The sequence below is a fragment of the Ictidomys tridecemlineatus genome, chromosome 12 (assembly GCF_052094955.1).
Source record: "Ictidomys tridecemlineatus isolate mIctTri1 chromosome 12, mIctTri1.hap1, whole genome shotgun sequence".
In the NCBI taxonomy this organism is placed as follows: domain Eukaryota; kingdom Metazoa; phylum Chordata; class Mammalia; order Rodentia; family Sciuridae; genus Ictidomys; species Ictidomys tridecemlineatus.
This window is the reverse complement of record NC_135488.1, coordinates 31,787,852-31,806,498: the sequence shown is the minus strand read 5'-3', so window position 1 is coordinate 31,806,498 and position 18,647 is coordinate 31,787,852. Positions and strand designations below refer to the sequence as shown.

At 60.1% G+C, this 18,647-nt stretch overlaps 1 long non-coding RNA gene across 1 annotated transcript in view; it reads right to left on the bottom strand.

Moving 5' to 3' along the window:
* LOC120884807 (uncharacterized) overlaps positions 1-17,872 on the bottom strand; it is a 50,607-nt gene extending 32,735 nt beyond the window's left edge. Inside the window, exon 1 of the long non-coding RNA XR_005727162.2 lies at positions 16,222-17,872. This is a non-coding gene — a long non-coding RNA (uncharacterized LOC120884807). The remainder of the gene's footprint in view (positions 1-16,221) is intronic.
* Between the last annotated feature and the right edge of the window lie 775 nt (positions 17,873-18,647).

Below are 18,647 nucleotides of genomic sequence, written 5' to 3'. Positions count from 1 at the left end.
GCAGAGCCCAAGAGGACTCGCAGGGCTGGACACCATGGTGGCTGGTCCTCTCCAGCCTTGGGTGAGTGTCAAAAAGGAAAAATCCCTTTGCAAAATGCTACAGCAAGTGCAGAGAAGCTAACAGCAGAGCTGGGGTTTGCTGCCCAGGCGCACGCTGTGCCCAGCTCGGAGCCCAGAGTCACATCCCTCCTTGACCACCATGGAGGCTGCCATCAGCACCTGCTCAGAGGAGGCCGCGCCGTCCAGACAGCCGGTGGGGTTTGCCTTCAGAGTATGCCACAGTGTCCCCCCTGTGACTCCGACACCACAAGGGGCCCCGGGAGAGCCAGGACGTCACTGTCAACCACACAGGAGCGCTGGACACACAGAGCGCGAGTCAGTGGTGGAGACGCAGCTGAGGCCTCATGGAGCTCTGGCCAGCCGCCACGGGGAGGGGACAGGAGGCCCCGGGAGCCCTGGGGAGTCCTGGGAAGGCCCAGCTGAGAGGCGGAGGCAGAATGTTCCAGATGGACCTCGCTCGTTAGAAGGAGGGAATCGTCTCTGTGCTTGGAACCAGGGGAAACCCCCGGCCCACCCCGGTGCCGTCCGGAGTCTCACAGATTTTCACGTGGAAGGTGTCAGTGAGGGCCGCCTTGACCCTTCCCACCAGCCCTGTGTCTGGAATCGCGTGGGCTGGGCCTGGCAGGCTCTCGAGCTCTTTCTGGAATGGCTTAGCGGGCCCACAGCCGTGTCACGGCTGCCAGGTGCAGTGACACATTCTACCAGGCCCAGTGAGCTGGTGGCCTGGGAGCTGGCTGGGTCCAGGCCAAAGCAGTCAGGGCTCCTTTCACCATGGCTCCAGACGGGCTCCCGAGTGGCCCCCAGAGGACTTCCAGCCACCGTCCAGCGTGCCCACTTCAGTGGAAAGATGGGTGGTCCCGAGGGGCTGCGGGGCCCATTGCGTGTTTGCTGAAGTCTCCTTCCCGCTGGAGCTGGGGACCCAGGGAGAGCCAGGGTCCTCTGCCTCTGGGCGCATCGGCCACCACACAGTGCACCGTTCCCCTTCCGAGCCCCAGGCCTCCACCCACCCATCGCCAGGCGGACCCTGCTCCCCCAGGCCACCTGCGCCTCGGTCTAGTCCACATGCCACAGAACCCAGGGCGGGTCACCGTCCCTCCATCTCCAGGCTCGCCCCCCGCAGCCCCTGCAGCACTGCCCCCTCCTGCAGCCCAGGCCATTGGTCACTGCTGTGGGCCCTCTCTGACCCCCTGTGTCTTCATCAGGACCACCCTAGGGTGCTAGGTGTACGCGTGCTGATTGTTTTACTCCCTGACTGACTGCCGGGCAGAGCCAGAGCAGAGAGCCCACTCCAAACGCACGGACTTCTCCTGTTCCTCATGTTACCCAGCCACCACTGGGCGGCCTCCTGAGCGTCCGCCCTCCAGGGGTCCACCCTGGTGGCAGAGCAAACAGGAGTTAGTGGCATGCAGGGCAGAGCCCCCAGCACGTGTCCACAGGTGTGCGCGGACCAGCAACCCCCACGAGGGGTGGGGTGGGCGGGAGGGGTGAGCAGAGGCTGATGGCCTCTTGGGGATGGTCAGGAGGAGCCAATGTGCTCCAAACACCAAGCTTTGGTGGAGGAAGAGATGTTCCCGGTCCGAGACGCAGAACCTGTGACCCCCAGGCCACAGGGCACTTCCAAATGAGCCGCTCCATCCTGATGAGCAACTTCGACTCGCAAACCCATGGGATTCAGGGTGCACAAGTCCATGCAATGAGCAGGGAACTGCACTGGTCCCCACGCCAAGAGGTCTCAGCTAGGTGTGATGTCACCCTGTGTGGGACCATGGCTGCTGGCCAGCAAGGGTAAGCCACCCAGCCAAGCAGCACAGCCTGCCCAGTCCTGGGGTTGGTTCCCAGTAGCCAGAGTCACGAGCCCCGTCACACGCATAGTGTCCCTAGGGACAGCCCAGAAAGGAGCTGGCCTTACTAAAGAGAGCAGGGGTGGCACCTGGCACGCAGGTGTCTCCACCAGTTGGTGGCTGCTCAGCCAACATGCACGTGGGGGACAGGGGAGTCCCCTAGAGATGCTTCGCCGACTCCATCACAGTGCCACCCATCAGCCCCTTAATGCTGGGTGAGAGGAACGTCGCCACCCCTCACACCTTAGACAGAGGCCCACTGTGCCCGTCCACCCTGAGCTCTGGAAAGGTCACTGGGACATTCACGGCCAGGCCACTCTCCACGCTGCACTTCTGCCTGGACTGTGGCTCTCCTGGGCCCTTCCTCCATGTCTGGGGTCCAGGCCTGCTCCTTGCCGGCCACACCATGTGTCCAAGCTGAAAGTGGCCTCTACCAGGCTGCAGGACTCCAGGGTCTTCAGTCTCCTGCCCTCGAGCTGTTCCTCCAAGCCATGTGCTGCTTGTTCCATCGTCAGCCCCAAACCTTCGCCAGCGCCCTCCCACTGCCCCACCGAGTGCACAAGACCCCACACTGGGATCTGCCCCCCTGGGAGGAGCCGGGAAGCCCTAGGAGTGCCCGCCCCTCACCACCGCGCTCTGCCTGGGACAGAGGCATTCGGAATCCTTGTCCCACCTGTGAAACTTTACCACATGTCAGCACGTCCCTCAGCCCATAGGAATTTGTTCCTTCTGAACTGTTTTCAAATGTTTTTTGGTACCAGGAATTGAACCGGGGGGTCACTCCTCCATTGAGCCGCACCCCACCCGTTTTTGATTGTTTTCTGTTGTTGTTGTTGTTGGGTTTCTGTTGGTTGGTTTGTTTAGAGACGGGGTCTCACTGAGTGGCTTAGCCTTGCTGAGTTGCGGAGGCCGGCTTTGAACTCGTGAGCCTCCTGTCTCAGCCTCCGGAGCCGCTGGGATTGCAGGCATGGCCACCGTGCCCGGCTCCTTCCAGTCTTCCACAGTGTGCCATCCCTTGGAGGCTGCAGGTCATGTCCGATGAGCCCGGGCTGCTGCCTGGGGCCATTCTGGGACCTTTGAAGCAGGCGTGTGGCTGTTTCTGGAAGTCGTGCAGGAAAAATAAAAACATTTCTCTTGGCTCAACCCCGGTTTTCCAGACCCTTCAGCGGCTCGGGTGCTCTCAGTCACAGCACCCCGACCTCCAGGGCTGTCTTGGAGGCACCCCACGCTGGGAACGACCGTCCCCAGGTGGCCTGAGCCTGCAGAGGGCAGAGAGGACCAGTGTCCAGCAGCTCTGGCCTGGCGACCTCCCTGTGGCGGGAGCTGCACCCCACCATCCAGAAGAGCCTGGGTTGGAAGAGCCTGGGGGACAGCTTTCCTCCTGGGGGACAGCGTCCCCCTCCCCCTGGGGGCTCATTTGCATAGCTGTCTCCTGAGTGACAAGGCCATCGCACCTCTCACCTGTGCCCTCTGTCCCTGAACGTCGAGGCCAGGCTGACGGACGCCCCTGTGTGGGGAGGACATCGAGGGGCACGAGGACAGAATGGCGGCAGGAGGGTCGGGAACAGGGAACCTGGTAGACCCCAGGGCAGCCCCCAGCTGGCCGATGACGTGGGGACCCCCCGGCTCAGCTCCCAACTGCAGAGGGTCTCCATGGGGCAGAGGTGTCTTGCAGCCAGTGTCCAGGGCCAGTGGCACCTCCCACTCTGCAGGTCCTCGAAGAGCACAGAGCACAGGCCCCCGGGCTGGAGGCTCTTCACCAGGCAGAATCCCCCCCACGAAGACCTCGGGGAAAGAGGGGCCACTCAGGAAGTGCTTCGGGACAGTAGCTCCCTCCTAAGGGAAAGTCGGACCCCTGCTGCAGCCACAGACAGGCCTCAAACTGGATTTCCTAGTTTTTAAAACTTTGAAAGTGAGATTATGAAGTATCAGAAGGAAAAGAGGGAGAATATTTCGTAAGCAAGGGGTGGGAAACAGACTTTCTAAGCCAGATGAAGCCTGAACCTCAAAAATAACAGCCGCCTTTAGAAGGAATCTGTCTGCACAGTGAACAGCACAGTAGCCAAGACCGGCCGGGAGGGAGGCGTGGGCAGCATCTATATGAACAGCGGGAAACCCAGAGAGAGAGGAGAGAGAGAGAGAGAGAGAGGGGAATAAATGGGCAGAGCAGGTTATTTATAAAAGCTCAATTAATAGGGTCTTCTTTTTGTTGGCCAGCTCTTTCATTTAGAGGCTGTTATTTAGAGACAGGGTCTCACTGAGTTGCTTAGGGCCTTGCTAAGTTGCTGAGGCTGGCCTCAGACTTGTCCTCCTGCCTTAGACTCCGGAGCTGCTGGGATTACAGGCCTGTGCGACGGCGCCTGCCTAGGATCCTTGATTTCAGGATCACTCTCTCTGGAGGCTGCGTGTGCTCCGGCACATCCTTCTCAATGCATCGCTGCAGCGTTGTTCAACTTGCGCGGTGAACTTCAGCAGGCGGGAGGCGGGGCCGGCGGGGTGTTCTAAACGCAGCCCCAGATGCAGAGCCCGAGTTCAGACAGACAGGACCGAGTTCAGACTGCTGAGTCAGGTGGCCACGGACATGGAGGCCAAGGCAGGACTTCGACTGTGTGGTTATAAATTGCCAGGGGGTTAACGGCATGGGAGATGGTGACGCCGCTGTCAAACGCGCACGGAGGCCGAGGACTGGGGTCTGGCTGGCAGCACCGCTTGTCCCTGGTGCTAGAAAGATCTGAAGAGGTTTCTCCTAAACCCTGAGCTGGCAGGAGACAGCGCAGCCCCTTCTCCATACTGGGCCGTGATACTTGGGGTCCCTGTGCCCATGGGTGTCTGTCCCCTGGTGCTTCTCAGCTGTCACCTTAGAGCAGCCTGGCCATGCTTGCCAAGTGGGCAGGGATGGCAGGACCTCCAGGCCCAGTGGAGGCTGCCTGGGCACCGTCCGGACACTCCAGTTCTGGGTCTCAGTCACCGCCCAACTTTGAAGTCACGGTTTCGCCCTCCTGACACCCACTCATAGCTGAAGGTGACCCTGCGACGAGAATAACTTTCCATGAACAACGCGGCGCGGCGACTTGACTGTAAAGCCCGGGGTTTTATAAGAAATGCCTGTGTTTGTGTGCGGTTAGCTCTCGTGTGACTGATCTGCGGGCTTCTCGGGGTGGCAATGGCTCGTTTTTTGTCATTTCCAAAACCTGACACTCTTTCACTATAATGTGGCACGTTCTCGGTTCTTTAAACTATTTTTCTCTTCGGGTTCTCATGAACTGAGGGTTCCTGTTTTTCTGAACTTTTGGTAGAACCCTGTTTCTGCCAGGCTCACCCAGCACCCTTGTTCCATAACTAGGAAATGAGGCCAAGAGGCCCCCACATTAGAAGTGACATTTGGCCTCTGTCCCCTCTCTGTCACTTGTCACTTGAGGTGATGCTGGTGAGCACCAGAGAAAGGCATAGGAAAAGGAAAACTACAGTTCGGGTGAAAGTCTCCGCTGCGGCCGAGACTCTGGGTGTGCGGTTCACCTGAGCTGGGAGCCAACAGTCTGGGGGACCCCGTGGTCCCTGCATGGGACACATCCGCAGAGTGTGGGTCACGTCACCGGTAAGGACGAAACATGTCTTGCCTTTGTCTTAGCAAATGGAAAGACCAAATTCCACGTCTGAACCTCTGATTCTCTGCCGCCCGCGGAAAGTTCAAAGACAGCGGGAACATTGGTGCACGTCAGTAAGAAAGCATCCCCGTCTCCTGCTCCGGGGTCGCCGGTGCACATCCCGCAGACAGACAGCCCTGGAGTAGCCACAGGCCTGGGGTAGCCACAGACCTGGGGCTCCGGGGCCTGCTCGGAGGAGCCACCTGGAAGGACGCGCTGTACCCTGCGTCCACTCCATATCCGTTTGTGAAGGCTGCCGTCGACCTACCACCAAGCAAGTGGCTCTCACAGGGGACGTCTGTTGCTCACACGCTGAAGGCCTGGTCAGAGATCAGAGGTCAGCTTCGCCCCTCTGAAGGGAGGGTCCATTCCAGGCCTCTCTCTGAGCTTCTGCTGTTCCTGGTTTGCTACGGGGTGACTCCAGAGTCCCGTGACAGTCTCCGCGTGTGTGTCGGCTGCTACATGTCCTCTTCTTGTAAGGACACCAGTCACACTGGACTAGGGCCCCACCCTGCTCCAGGACTCTGTTGCCAAACAGGGTCAGGTTCTGAGCTGCGGGGAGCACTGGACCTGGAAGCCCCGGTCAACCCCACGCACAGGCCCTGAGCAGAGACGCCAGCGTCGGCCCAGCCCCCTCTTGTGGTTCCCTGGGCCGTCCTCCCCCGAGTTGGCACCCCGAAGGCCTCGGTAAGCATCTGCTCTCTTCTCCACGTCTCTGCTAAGGTGTCAATCACAGGGACTGAAGGCCAGGAGCTCAGGGCAGCTCAGAGTCCTGCCCCTGTTAGAGGTGCTCCCCGGGGCCCCCACTGAGGCCCAGCCTCTGCAAGGAACGAGGCTGGCCAGACGGGGCCGCACCCCCGAACCCCAGCCTCCCGTCTCTCCTGCCACCTGCTGGCTCTCACGTCATGGGCACCCTGAAGCTGCTGCTACGAGGACAGCGTCCCCTGCTCTCAGGACTGTGGCTGTGTGCACCGGAGCTGCTGGGACAGGTGGGGAGCCGGTGGCCTTCCTCTGGCTCCCCGACCTGTTCGCTGGGTGACCTCAGCTCTGCCTCCTCCCTAGGAAACAGGGATAATCTCTGACGATCACTATGGGGGCCAAAGTGTGTGACCCCTTAGAACAGCTCAGGCCCAGAGGGGGGGCCGTGAAAACCCACCCAGGCTGGTGCCTTCAGCCCCCAAGCCCGCTGTCCCCAGGAGAAAAGGTTTGGTGCCCACACTCCGACCTCCTTCCAAGACCCGCTTCCTAGCCCTTCTGCTTGGCAAATACAATTTGGTGTCAGGGTGACTCTGGGGACCCTCCTGGAGCACGTGATGTCCAAGTCTCAGCTCTCACTGAGGACTGTCACCTGGGGAGTGAAGTCCCAGTCCCCTGAGAGCACACCTCAAACCGCCACCGATCCTACTGATGGCAACTTACCACTCCGGCCCTTGGGGCTTCACTGGGGACAGAGACCATACGGGGTGGCTCCCCTCTGCAAGAGCCTCCTGTCCGTAAGTCCCAACCTCCCCAGGGGACGCCGGGAAGAGCCCAGGACCCCAGGGACTCACAAGGGAAGCTGCCCACCCTGCACCAGAGGTGGCCAGTGGAGCTCAGGACACAGAGCTCCGTCTCGGGTGCTGACTATGAAAGGGCGGCTGGGGGCCGGGGGACACTGGGTGGGGGGCGCTGGGGGCTGGAGCCCTGGGGGTTGGGACAGCTCGGAGGCTCAGCACTTGCCCAGCATGCGCGAAGCCCTGGGTTCAGCTCTAGCACCAGAGAACAAAAAAAGAAAGAAAGAAAGAAAAGAGAGAGAGAGAGAGAGAGAGAGAGAGAAACTCTTTGTGACAGTTTTTGTGAGAAATAAGAAGATAAAGGTCCCGTTGCTGAGGACGTTTATACAGTTCCACTTTCAGCTCCTTTATAAAACGAATTAAAGCTGGACAACCGCGTCCTTCCTTGGCCTCCTTCGCATCCCATCTGAGACATCCCACTGCTCTTCTCAAGAGCTGCTGGAAGCTTCCGCAGAAGGTCAGCCCACCAGCCGGAGCCCTGTCCAGGTGAGCGCCAGCCCCGGGTGCTGCTCAGGACTCACTGGGCCCTAGAACAGCTGCTGGGGATGAGTCACACAGACGTTGCCACTTGTCCAGCCCCGAGGGCTGCACGCCTTTAGGGCTGGACAGGCGGCCATGGTCCACCCCCGAGGGACAGGTCCTGTGGTGTCCAGGCGCCCCACGATAGGCTCAGCCTGTGATGGCCGAGGCCCATGGTCACAGGGGTAGGTGAGACCGGGACTCATTTCCTCTGCAGAACCTGCTGCCTTGCAGTCACCTCTTGAGCTGCTGGGTGGCAGTCTCCACCCACACCGTGTCCCCGGCTCCCCTCTGCGAGTGGGACTGTGAGAGGCGCTTCTGGGGACTTCAAAGAGACCACTGCACGGAGACGGGCAGCCAGCACCTGTCAGGCTGGGCTCAGGGGCACCAGCTTCAAAGGCGGATCGGTCGCCTCCAGCCCACAGACCCCAGGGCGGCCACACAGAAGCGGCTAAAGCCAGGACACCTGAGCCTCGGGACGAGGACAGAGCCCTGCAGAGAAGGCTGAGCACCCAGCTCCGCCCGCTCCACCTGGGACATGTTCCCAGGGCCCCGGGGCCATCCTGTGCAGCAAGAGGGGCAGCCTGCACCCGGGAGACGCCTGCTGGGACACTGGCCACCTGGAGCCAGCCTGGGGCAGAGCTCTCGGTCCCCACTGACCCGCGGTCTCCCGAGGGTGCGGAAGAGTGGTCCCCGGCTCCTACCTCCCGCTAAAGAGCGCGAGCCTCGTCGGGGCTGCATCAGGACGACGTCAAGTCCGACTGAAGTTTAAAAAAAATCAAAAACAAGAAAATGGCCAACTCAGACACAGAACAGAGAGGGGTGGCCGGTGGCGCGTCCCCGCGTCAGCAGCTGTGAGGACCCTGCGGGTCCAACAGATGCACATGGTTGCCAACAGCCTCAGCCCGAGTCCAGGGCAGGGAGGTCCCTGTGCTCAGGGGAGGAGGGATAGTGCTGGCCATACGCCCAGGAGGGCAGCAGGACCCAGGTGATGACACCGTGTCCCTGGGGACTTCCCAGGAGAGGAGGGAGAGTGGACGTGGTGTCCTTTCTGGTGTAGTGGTGCCCGGCAAGCCAGGGCCCGGGAGCAGTGACCTGACCCTCTTTAGAATCACAGGGCCATCGAGTGGCTCCAGGGGACGGAGCCAGGAGCAAACACAGCATGCACAGGGCTGCCTGGGGAAGGGGACGGGCTCCTGGGTGACTCAGCTGGCACTCTGCGGGGACTCCCAGAGGGGCTGCTATGGCCGTAACTGCCCTGGCACCCAGTGAACCCAGAGTCTCGGTAATGAAAGTGGCCCCAAGCTGGTGGGTGAGTGTCCAGAGAAAGGCACCTTGGTCAGGAACAAACAGCAAAAAGACAAAAACTCCCCTGTGTACAGACATCACCATGGAGCCGTCACCACGGAGCACCTGCCGGGCGCAGCACCTTCCAGAGGATTGTGCCCTGTGGTAGCTGCCCCTGAGCGCTCATTCTGCAGATCAGGAAACTGAGGCTGGGTGCAGAGTACGGGCTGTGCATGCAGCAGGTGACTGGCTGAGCTGGCATTTGGCCCAGGCAGGGGCATGACCAGGGTGCTTCACGGCCTCCCCAGGGAAGGACAGTCCACAAAGCTAGAGCTGAGGCACGGTGTGTGGTGGACAAGCTGTTTGCAACCTCTTGGAACTTGATGGGTGGCTCAGGGGAGGGACAGCCCAGGTCTCAGCCCATTGTGTCTGCACCAGGTTTCATGCTTCTCTCTTAAAAAGCCACCAAAGCCAGCTTCGGGTACTTGGTAGGACCCTGATCTGAGGTTTGCTTATGCTAATCTAAGTAGTCCCTGAGGTGACACACAGGAGAGTACAGTAGCCTCCCCTGCTCCACAGAGGAGCCGATCCAAGACCCCTGAGGATGCCTGAAACCTTGGATGGTACCAAATCCTGCATAGCTCATTTTTTTCTTATACATTTTCACCTAGGGTAAAGTTTGCAAGTTAGGCACACGAGAGATCAACAGTTGTAACTAACCATAGAATAGAACAACTGTAACAATATCTATGATAAAACTGCCGGCATCACTGTGGCTTCTCTGTGATGAACGGGAAGGTAGCAGATACAGCGTGGATACACTGCACCAAGGGCTGATTGGCGTCCCCTGCAGGACGGAGCAGGACAGTAAGGGATTCTGTCATGCAGCTCAGCAAGCCATTCAAAACTCCCAAATCGATTATTTCTGGGATTTAATGCTCTGTGGACCTTACTTGATCACGGGTAACTGGAACTAGGAAAGGAAAGCTGTGGACAGTGGCGGGGTGGGGTGGGGACTATTGCGAGGATGTCCGACCTCAGACAGGAAAGTCCACCTGCCAACCTGCAGCGGCTGCCACAGGTGGCTGTGGGCATAAATCCACTGACATTAAATAAAACTTCCAGGTCAGTTCTAATCACACTGGCCACCTTCCCAGAGCTCAGGAGCCACGTGGGGCTGGTGGTCACTGTGGGCCGTGCAGAAAGACCATCCCCGTCACCGCGGAAGCTGCTGCCGGATGGTGCTGTTGAGAGGGCGTGGAAGGGACCTTGTGATCCCCAGGCCCCTGAAAGCTATCCCTTTCTGCTCCTCTGCTATCGCTGTACTTGTCACCTGTGGTCAGGGACCAGGCCACCGTGCAGGTCCTGCAGCCAGGCACACCAAGTCCCCAGGTGCCTAAGCACCCTGGTGGCTGCCGGCCCCCACAGGCCCTGCCCCTGATTTCTAGCCTCACATAGGCCAAGATGAGGACAGATGAGGACACAGTGGTGAGAGAGAGAGAGAGAGAGAGAGAGAGAGAGAGAGAGAGAATTTTAATATTCATTTTTTAGTTTATGGCGGACACAACATCTTTGTTGGTATGTGGTGCTGAGGATCGAACCTGGGCCACACGCATGCCAGGCGAGCCCGCTACCGCTTGAGCCACATCCCCAGCCATTTTCTGGTACCTTCTGTCAGAGACTGAAATTCATACGCACTGAAGACTCAGTCGGGCAAGTAGAGGAGATTCCACGGGAGAGGATGAGGGACGACGGAATAAAAACAGGCAGAGGACAGAAGAGCCGGCACCCACCGTCCACACCAGGCCAGTGAACCAGCAATCTAAACTGTCTGCCGAGCTCGGGCGAGGGAGGCCCCCACTCCCCGGTGCTGCTGTCCACCCTCGGCCCCTCAGGAGCTGCCCCTCGGGAGCCCAGCCTCCTAGCTCTCCAGCAAGGCCCTTCCCTGGCCCTTCTCTGCCCCCTAGGGCCTACTTCTCCACTGGGCAAAAAGGGTCCAGTACACAGGGTCAGGCGACTTTCAGGAGCCCACAAAAATGTTTTCATGTATTTTGAAGTCAAAGGGAAAAATGAATCTAACAGAAATAGATTTAGAGTAATATACCCAGCCTGGATGCCAAGGAAGTCACAGTGTGTGTGTGTGTGTGTGTGTGTGTGTGTGTGTGTGTGTGTGTTTAATGAGGAAGTGGCCAACAAGGCTGCTAGAGCTCTAGCCATCACCTCTGCACTCCAGACAGGAGACAGAAGGGAAGTGGTAGACAAAAGGTTAGACGCAGGCTCCTTGAAAGAGTCTTCCCAGAATCCCCTGCGAAGCTTTTGGGTCTACACCTGTCACTGGCCGCTCTATCTGGAAAGGGCCTGAGAAATGCAGTTTTTAAGTTGCCCCGACAACCTGCAGAAGAGGACGGCTTCAGGAGGGCTGCTCTGTCTTTACGCCGTCCTGCAGGAGGGGCCTCAGAGACCCTGGCCGTGGCGGTCAGACCGCAGACGCTGCTCGCTGATGCCTGCAAGGCCACCGCGGCTCTCGCCACCGCGCTCTCAGCAGCCTCGTGCTGTCCCTGAAGGCACAGGGACCATCCTCGCACCCTGTGTCGGGGTCCTCTGTCCCTGGTCCACGCAGGAGGGAGGCACGAGGCTCCGGGCAGCACCGTCGCTCACAGAGGCCGGGCTCGGTGGACAGCCTGGCCGGGACCCTGGACCTCCCTGGAGAGAAGCCACCAGGGAGGTGGCTGTGGCTGCCCAGGTGACTGACATAGAGGGTCCCCTCCCCCAGCTGGGCCCTCGAGTGAGAGCCGGGAATCTCGGCTGGGTGCCCCTCGCCTCCCGCCAGCTCTCTCCGTGGGTACCAGGCTCCGCGTCCCCAAGGGCAGCAGAGAGGACCTCAGACCTGGCTCCGGGCCCAGGCTGCTTCCCACAGAGCCAATGGCTCGTGTTTGGCGTGTTTAGTGCTTCACTCCTGCAGCCCCCCTAGAGGTAGGCTGGCAAGTGAGAGGCGCAGCCCACGGGGGTCCTAGAAAGCCCTTTAACGAGGCTGACACAGGAGTCTCAACCTTTTGTCCACCACTTCCTTCCTGCCTCCTATTTAATCCAGAGGTGATGGCTGGAGCTCCAGCAACCTTCTTGGAATTCTCAGACAAGCTGGAGGAAGGCTGAGAGAGCAGGGGGTGGATGGACTGTCTGCCTGTTGCCCCTGCCCTCAGCGTCTCCCTGCCTGTCTGAGAACAGCACGGGAAGGGGACAGAATCCTTTTTCAGTATGGGAGATAATAAGTCGGAGTCCTCCGGGGGCCACTGCTGTTTCATAAAGTTTCCTTGTGTCCAGCTGAATGGATAGAAACCTGTGCGCCCTTCTCACGCTCCGTGAACCGTCGACTGTGCAAGGAGAAGAGCCGAAATGATATGTTCTCTGCCATAGTTTAAAAATTCCTATGAAGTTTTAAAAGCGCAGGGTGGAGAGGGGCCACAGGCTGGCTTTACAGGGTCATCCATCCTGAAAGCCAAAGAGCAGCAGAGAACCGCGTGGAGCAGACGGGCGACCCCGCTGGGCGATCCCGTCCCGGCTGGGCCATCACGAGGCGGTAACAGCTATGTTTTCTGAGTCAGAAGGAATCCTCGGCCACCAGCACCCCACCCACTCCTGCTTCCTGGGGCCCAACTTCCTTCTGATCTGTGGTCAGGCCTGCAGGGCCCTGTCCCTGCCCCTGTCCCACCCTAGACAGGCTGCCTGCCCCGCCCACAGGCAGGGGAGTCCCTGCTGGCTCCAGCACCTCTTGCAGGGACCCCCACTGCACCCACCATCAGCACCCCCTGCACCCCACCCTCAGGCCGCCTGGAAGCCCCAGCTCTCCGAGGGGACACGGCACAGAAGCTTCTGGAAGGGCCTGAGCTACCTCTGGCGGAGCCCGGCGGGCCAGGCGTGAGGATCTGGCTTCTGGCCCCTGAGTGGTCCCGAGGGTGGGGTGGACGAGGAAGGCCACAGCCAGGCCCTGACTTGGTTTGTCTTCTTCATACCTTTCAGTCTGTCTCCCCGTGACCAGTAACCAGACCGGACGGCCAAGCCAAGCTGGTGCTGCTGGGGACACGGAGCACAGTCCCGCCCTGCCCCGCCCCTGGGCAGGCCCCAGGTCAGACATCCAGTCTGCACTGGTCAACCTGGAGCCCTCCACGGAGAGGGTGCCAGGGGACCCCGCCCCAGAGCATCTCCAAGGAGCTACGGCCCTGGCCCAGGCCAGTCAGCTGGCCTCCTTGCTGGCCTCCAAGGTGGGAGGCTGGGGGAACACCCACGTCCCCAGTGCAGGGTATGGCTGCCCACCCGTCCCCTGCCCCACTCTGGACTCCCCCATTACCTGGCCCTGCCCCCCAAACTAATTCCCCCTTGACCTGGCTCCGCCAAACCCCATGAAACCCAGACCCTCACCAAGGCCCCCGGGATGTGCCCCACAATGTGCCCCTCGATGTGCCCCGCAAGGTGCCCCATGGTGCTGAACAGAGCCCCGCTGCCCAGGATGCGTCCCTCCCCCGTCTCCTGTTCCTCCTGTATTCCCTTCCACAGGCACCAGCATGGGGTTGAGCTGGACGCACGGGGAGTTGTTCTTTGAACTCTGATGTTGACCACAGTGACAATGACAATCCCCAGGCCACAATGACATCGGGGACCCAGGCTGCCCTGGCGAGGACCAGGAGCATTTCCCACTTACCTAAAAATATCCATTCCCAGCCAGGCCTTGTGGCACACACCTGTAACAGCGGCTTGGGAGGCTGAGGCAGGAGGACCAGATTCAGGGCCAGCCTCAGCAACTAACGAGGCCCTAAGCAGCTCAGAGAAACCCTGTCTCTAAATAATATAGATAGACAGACAGGCTGGGGCAGGGGTCAGTGTTAATGCCCTGTCCAATCCCTGCTCCCCCACCTTAAGAAAACGTCTAGATATCTGCCCTGAGAGCAGAGGTCACGCCTGGCCAGGAGGCCACCAGAGAGTCTCAGCCCAGAATCTCTCCTTGGTGGATGCCCACAGGTAGGCGTGCCCAGGTAGCCCCGGTGTCTGGATGCTTCTCTGAGTGAGTGGACGTGGCTCTGAGGGTCATGGAGCCCTCTGGCCCCTTCACAGGAGCACAGGAGCCTGGGGCCATCTTCACACTCAGGCCACTGTGAGGACATGGGGTGGGACAGCAGAAGCCCCTGGGCTGGAGGCACAAAGAGCCCAGGCCCCGGTGGAGAGCCGCTGGCCGGGGCAGGCAGAGGGCTCTGTGCCCACCCCAGGCCCTTCCCAGTGGCCCTGAACGGTGGTGGGCATTTCCTTCTAAAACACAGGCTCCACTTCTTCCCCTCCCTGTCCTGCCTGCAGCCACACTTGGAGTGACTTTGGATCCCTCCCGAGCCCCAGGCCACCTCGTGAGCACCCGTGTGCCCTGTCAGCGGCATAGCAAGTGGCGCTGCCTGCTCACAGGAGTGGGAATGTCGGTTACCCCAGGCTAGATCCTGCTGGGTCAGAGGTGGCCCTGCATAGTCCCCATCACTGCCAGCCACCTGGAGCCCTGGCCCAGCCCCACTCACAGGGCTCGGAGACGCACGGGGGACTCAGAGACGCACCTTCCCACACCTTCCGTGGAAGCACCTCAGGTCCCACACCTTCCCTGGAAGCGCCTCAGGTCCAGGGTGGACCAATCACCAGGACAGACCGACAGACAGACAGGGCCTCCCTGCTGGCCCAGTCCTCAGCCTTGGACGGGCCCTGCCGGCCTGGGCACCGCAGGGCCATTCTTTTCCACGGCTGGGAGCTCAGGCCAGCCCAGGGCCCGAGGCCAGCTCAGCCAGGGCAGCAGGGTTGGGCCATCAGCCTCAGAGCTGCCCTCCAGGGCTCTTGCCAAGCACAGCCTCAGGGTGTGGCAGGGCCTGTGACCCGAGCTGGGACCCCACCCAGCCTTATCTGCCCTCAGAAAACCACCAGGGCCACCAAACAGAACCCAGGGCTGCTGTGTCCCAGGGCTGTGTGCCCCAGGGATGCGTGTCCCAGGGTTGTCATGCCCCAGGGCTGAGCGTGACCCAGGGCTGCCCATGCAAAGCCCAGCCCACACCAGGGAAGCCTCCCTCCTGGACCGCGGTCCTCTGACTTGAGGCCCACCTCACCTCCCACCCACGTGTCACCTGTCCAGCTTCGAGGTTCCGGCCTTGCTGACCCTCCTGCCCCACCCCTCAGTACGTGTGACCCGCAGACAGCCGGTGGCCAGGACGCGGGCGCAGCCTGAGGGCTCGTTCATCACTGTTGCTCAGCCACATCCTCAAGGGGGGCCTAGAAGTCACCAGCTCCGGCCACAGAAGGCGACGTCCGCACCTCCACCACCAGACCCCGAGCTGGTGCCTTGCAGTGGGAGCCCGGGGGGCGGCAGCCCTGAGAGCCCCAGGCCCCCAGCAGCCGTAGCAGCAGTGTCAACCAGGACCCAGCAGCTGAGCCCTAGAAGCACCCCCAGGTTCAGAAAGTCGCTGCTGAGTCATTGTCAACCCAGGAAGCTGCCACTCAGAGCCAGAGGTGACTCTGAAAAAGCTGCCTGTCATGCTTGCTGGCCTGGGGCTGCCTCTTAGGCAAATTCGAAAAGTGTTTATCACAAGGTATTTATGACATTTCCACAGTCCCAGTTACTGTAACAGGGTGACATTAAAAGAAGGCTTCCTGGTGTCACTTGGCAGTAAAACCAGCCAAATAGGGGCTGCTCGCTGTCGGGCCACTCAGCCCCCAGCCCTCCTGGACCCTCGTCCACCCCCGGCCCTGGCCCCACAGCTTCTTTCCTTCCTGATTTTACCACTTTGTGACTCTCAGCATCCAAGGGAAGGAAAGGACATAAAATAAGCCCCTGGACTCATTCATCAGGTCCAGGGAAGGAAGAACAGCCTCCACCCTCTTCCTGTGGACACTGCACCGTAGCCGGGCAGCTCTGCCTGGGCTGCGGGGACCAGAGGCCACAATTTGCTCCAGGGCTCCTTCCTCCAAGCCTTAGAGAAGCGGAAGCCAACGGCCCAGCTCCTGGGCTTGCACAAAATCCAGACACCTCCACCTCGGAACCTCTGTGCCCTGGGGGCAGCCTGACCGCTCCTGTCCAGCCAAGCACCTCCTCTCCAGTCTCCCTCCAAGACAGCAAGATGCTATCACAGTGAGCCACCAAACAGCTCCTCCAAGAGCCCAGCCCAAACCCAGCAGCCCCGGGCCGGGCGGGGGGCAGAGAGCCACTTCTCCAGACGCACAGAGCCTCAACGTCTCCCAAAACCCACGTCCACTCCAGGACGCACCATGAGCCATGAGGATAAATGACAGGCACATACTCACCAGGGAGAAGCTGAGGGCTGTTCCTTCCCGGGGACCAAAGTCATGCTCAGGCCCGGCCTGCCCGCACGGAGCGCCGCTTTAAAACTGACCGAGCGAGCGGTACAGTCACCACCGGCTCCCTCCATTCCCAGTGATGTCCACGCAATCAAGACCAAAAAAAAAAAAGGCGCACACCTCGGCCCTCATTCTCATTGGGACGATGACTCATGCTGACTCTCAGCCGCCACTTCCTCCCTTTGCATTCTCTTCATACTTGTGAGCTGGGCTGGTCCAGTTCCCAGGGTCTCTGCCGCCCTTCCGGAAAGAGCAGCCTTCCTGACCCAGGCAGAGAGGTCCCAGGGCTGCTCCCACGGTCCTAAGCCCCGGGTTCGCCTACCCTGGGAAATGCTTTATTCAGGCGACTTGGGAACCACCGAGGAATGCGATGCATGATCGTCCGTGCATTTGAATGTCAAGTACATGCTGAAGTTGTGCAGGGCGCTGCGAAAGTTCCGGGGAAGGGAAAAGAATGAGAAATGGGCTCGTGACTCTTTAAGGTGCTGGGGTTTGCTGTGCCCTGCGAACACCCATTTCCGGGCTGCTTTCTTCCCCGTCCCCTGATATCACAAGTCCCAGCGTCCGACACCAGCACCTCTGCAGAGCTGCTGACCAGGGCTGCTGTGCGGCGGGTCCTCGGCTCTGGAGACCTGTCTCTTGTCTGCATCCGACAGATTTCAAGACTGAGCTGGACTAGCTCAGCCCAGTCCCCCGGGTGAGACGCTCTGGCTTGGCACTCGGGCTTCTGAAACGGTTGACACGTGTTTCTGTGCAGGCGCGGAGGTGGCCGCCTGCCTCCAGTTCTCTTTTGAATGATGCGGAGGGCGGGGCAGTCTCCCCACTGGGCATTTTTTGAATTATGAAAAGCAGAGGGGAGGGCAGACTCTATGTGTCACCCAGCAGGTCTGCGGAGCCTCCCAGGGCAGAGCCATGTCTGTGTGGCCAACTGGGCCTGGAGGGCCCCCACCCCCGCCCCACCGAGAGCCGGACGGATCTCAGGGGGAGTCCTGCTTCCCTCTTCTCTATCTCAGACCTTTCACCAGCAAAATCAGGGCATCTTCCCGTTGGGCAAATACCAAGTGTTTGCTTTCCCTATCAAAGTCAGCCACTTGGTCAAACCTGAGTCCCTTGCAGTTTCGTTTTGGGGTTATTTTTTTCCCAGGAAGGCGCAAAGCCTGCTACTTTGCTGGAGTTTAGGGACATCTTTGTCTGCAGTGTGTTTTGGATTTTTTTTTGTTTGTCATGGTTCTGGGACTGAGCCCAGGGGGCTTAACCGCTGACCTGCAACCCCAGGTTTTTATTTGTTATTTTGAGACAGGGTCTCCCTAAGTTTCTTAGGGCCTCACTCCAAGTTGCTGAGGCTGGCTCTGAACCTGAGATCCTCCTGCCTCAGGCTCCAGAGCCGCTGGGATGACAGGTGTGCCCCACGGTGCCCGGCTGCAGTGTGTATTGTTTGGGGCCAGAGGCAGCGTCTCACCTCTGTCCTCCACGGGGACAGATCTCGGGCGGCGGAAGTGCCGTGACCCCCAGAAATCTTCATGCCGTCCTGTCTGTCCTGTGCGGGGAAGGCCAGCCTGGACCTTGTGCATGACGTCGCTCCTTGGCCAACGCACGAGTCCCTGTGAGAACAGAAATAAACAAACAAACAAATATGAAAAGCCACAGCAGGAAGGAATGCAAGAAACCCAAGTCATTGAGAACACGGCCATGCCCCTCTGCTGCTCGGGAGTGGTCCCTCCACAGCCATGTGTTACCGTGGGGCTTCCGGAAGGTTCCAGGGCAGGGCCTGAGCCTCAGACCCAGGCTTTCTCCCCAGGGAATCTGGTGCTGAGGAGGAAGGGGTGGGGCCGGATGGCTGGAGGGGAGCAGTCGGCTCTGACAAGGGAGCTTGCAGGTGGATTCTCCTCCAAAACCTCCAGGAGCCAGCCCCGGCCTCCACACCTCCACTTTGGTCTGCGAGACCCTGAGCCGACAGCCTGGTTTCTGACGAATGGAACCGAGCGCCTGCAGATGAAGGCGGTCTAAGTCACTCTGTCACACAGCATGAGAAGGACACACCCTCGGCTGGTCACAGTGGCACACACCTGTCATCCCAGCAGTGAGAGAGGCTGAGGCAGGAGGATCTTGAGTTCCAGGCCAGCCTCAGCCACTTCATGAGGCTCTAAGCCACTCAGGGAGACCCGGCCTCAAAATAAAAATATAAAACGGGGTGGGATGTGGCTCAGTGGTTCAGTGCCCAAGATTCACGGCTTTCACAGCATGAAAGGAATTCACTCCTGCTGTGGCCACAGACGGGCTGTGGAACCCTTCATGGGAGCCGCGGGTTCAGTGTGTAACAGAAGCCTCTGGCCAAGGGCCTGAGAGGAAGTGCCCCCCCTGCCCACCCAGCC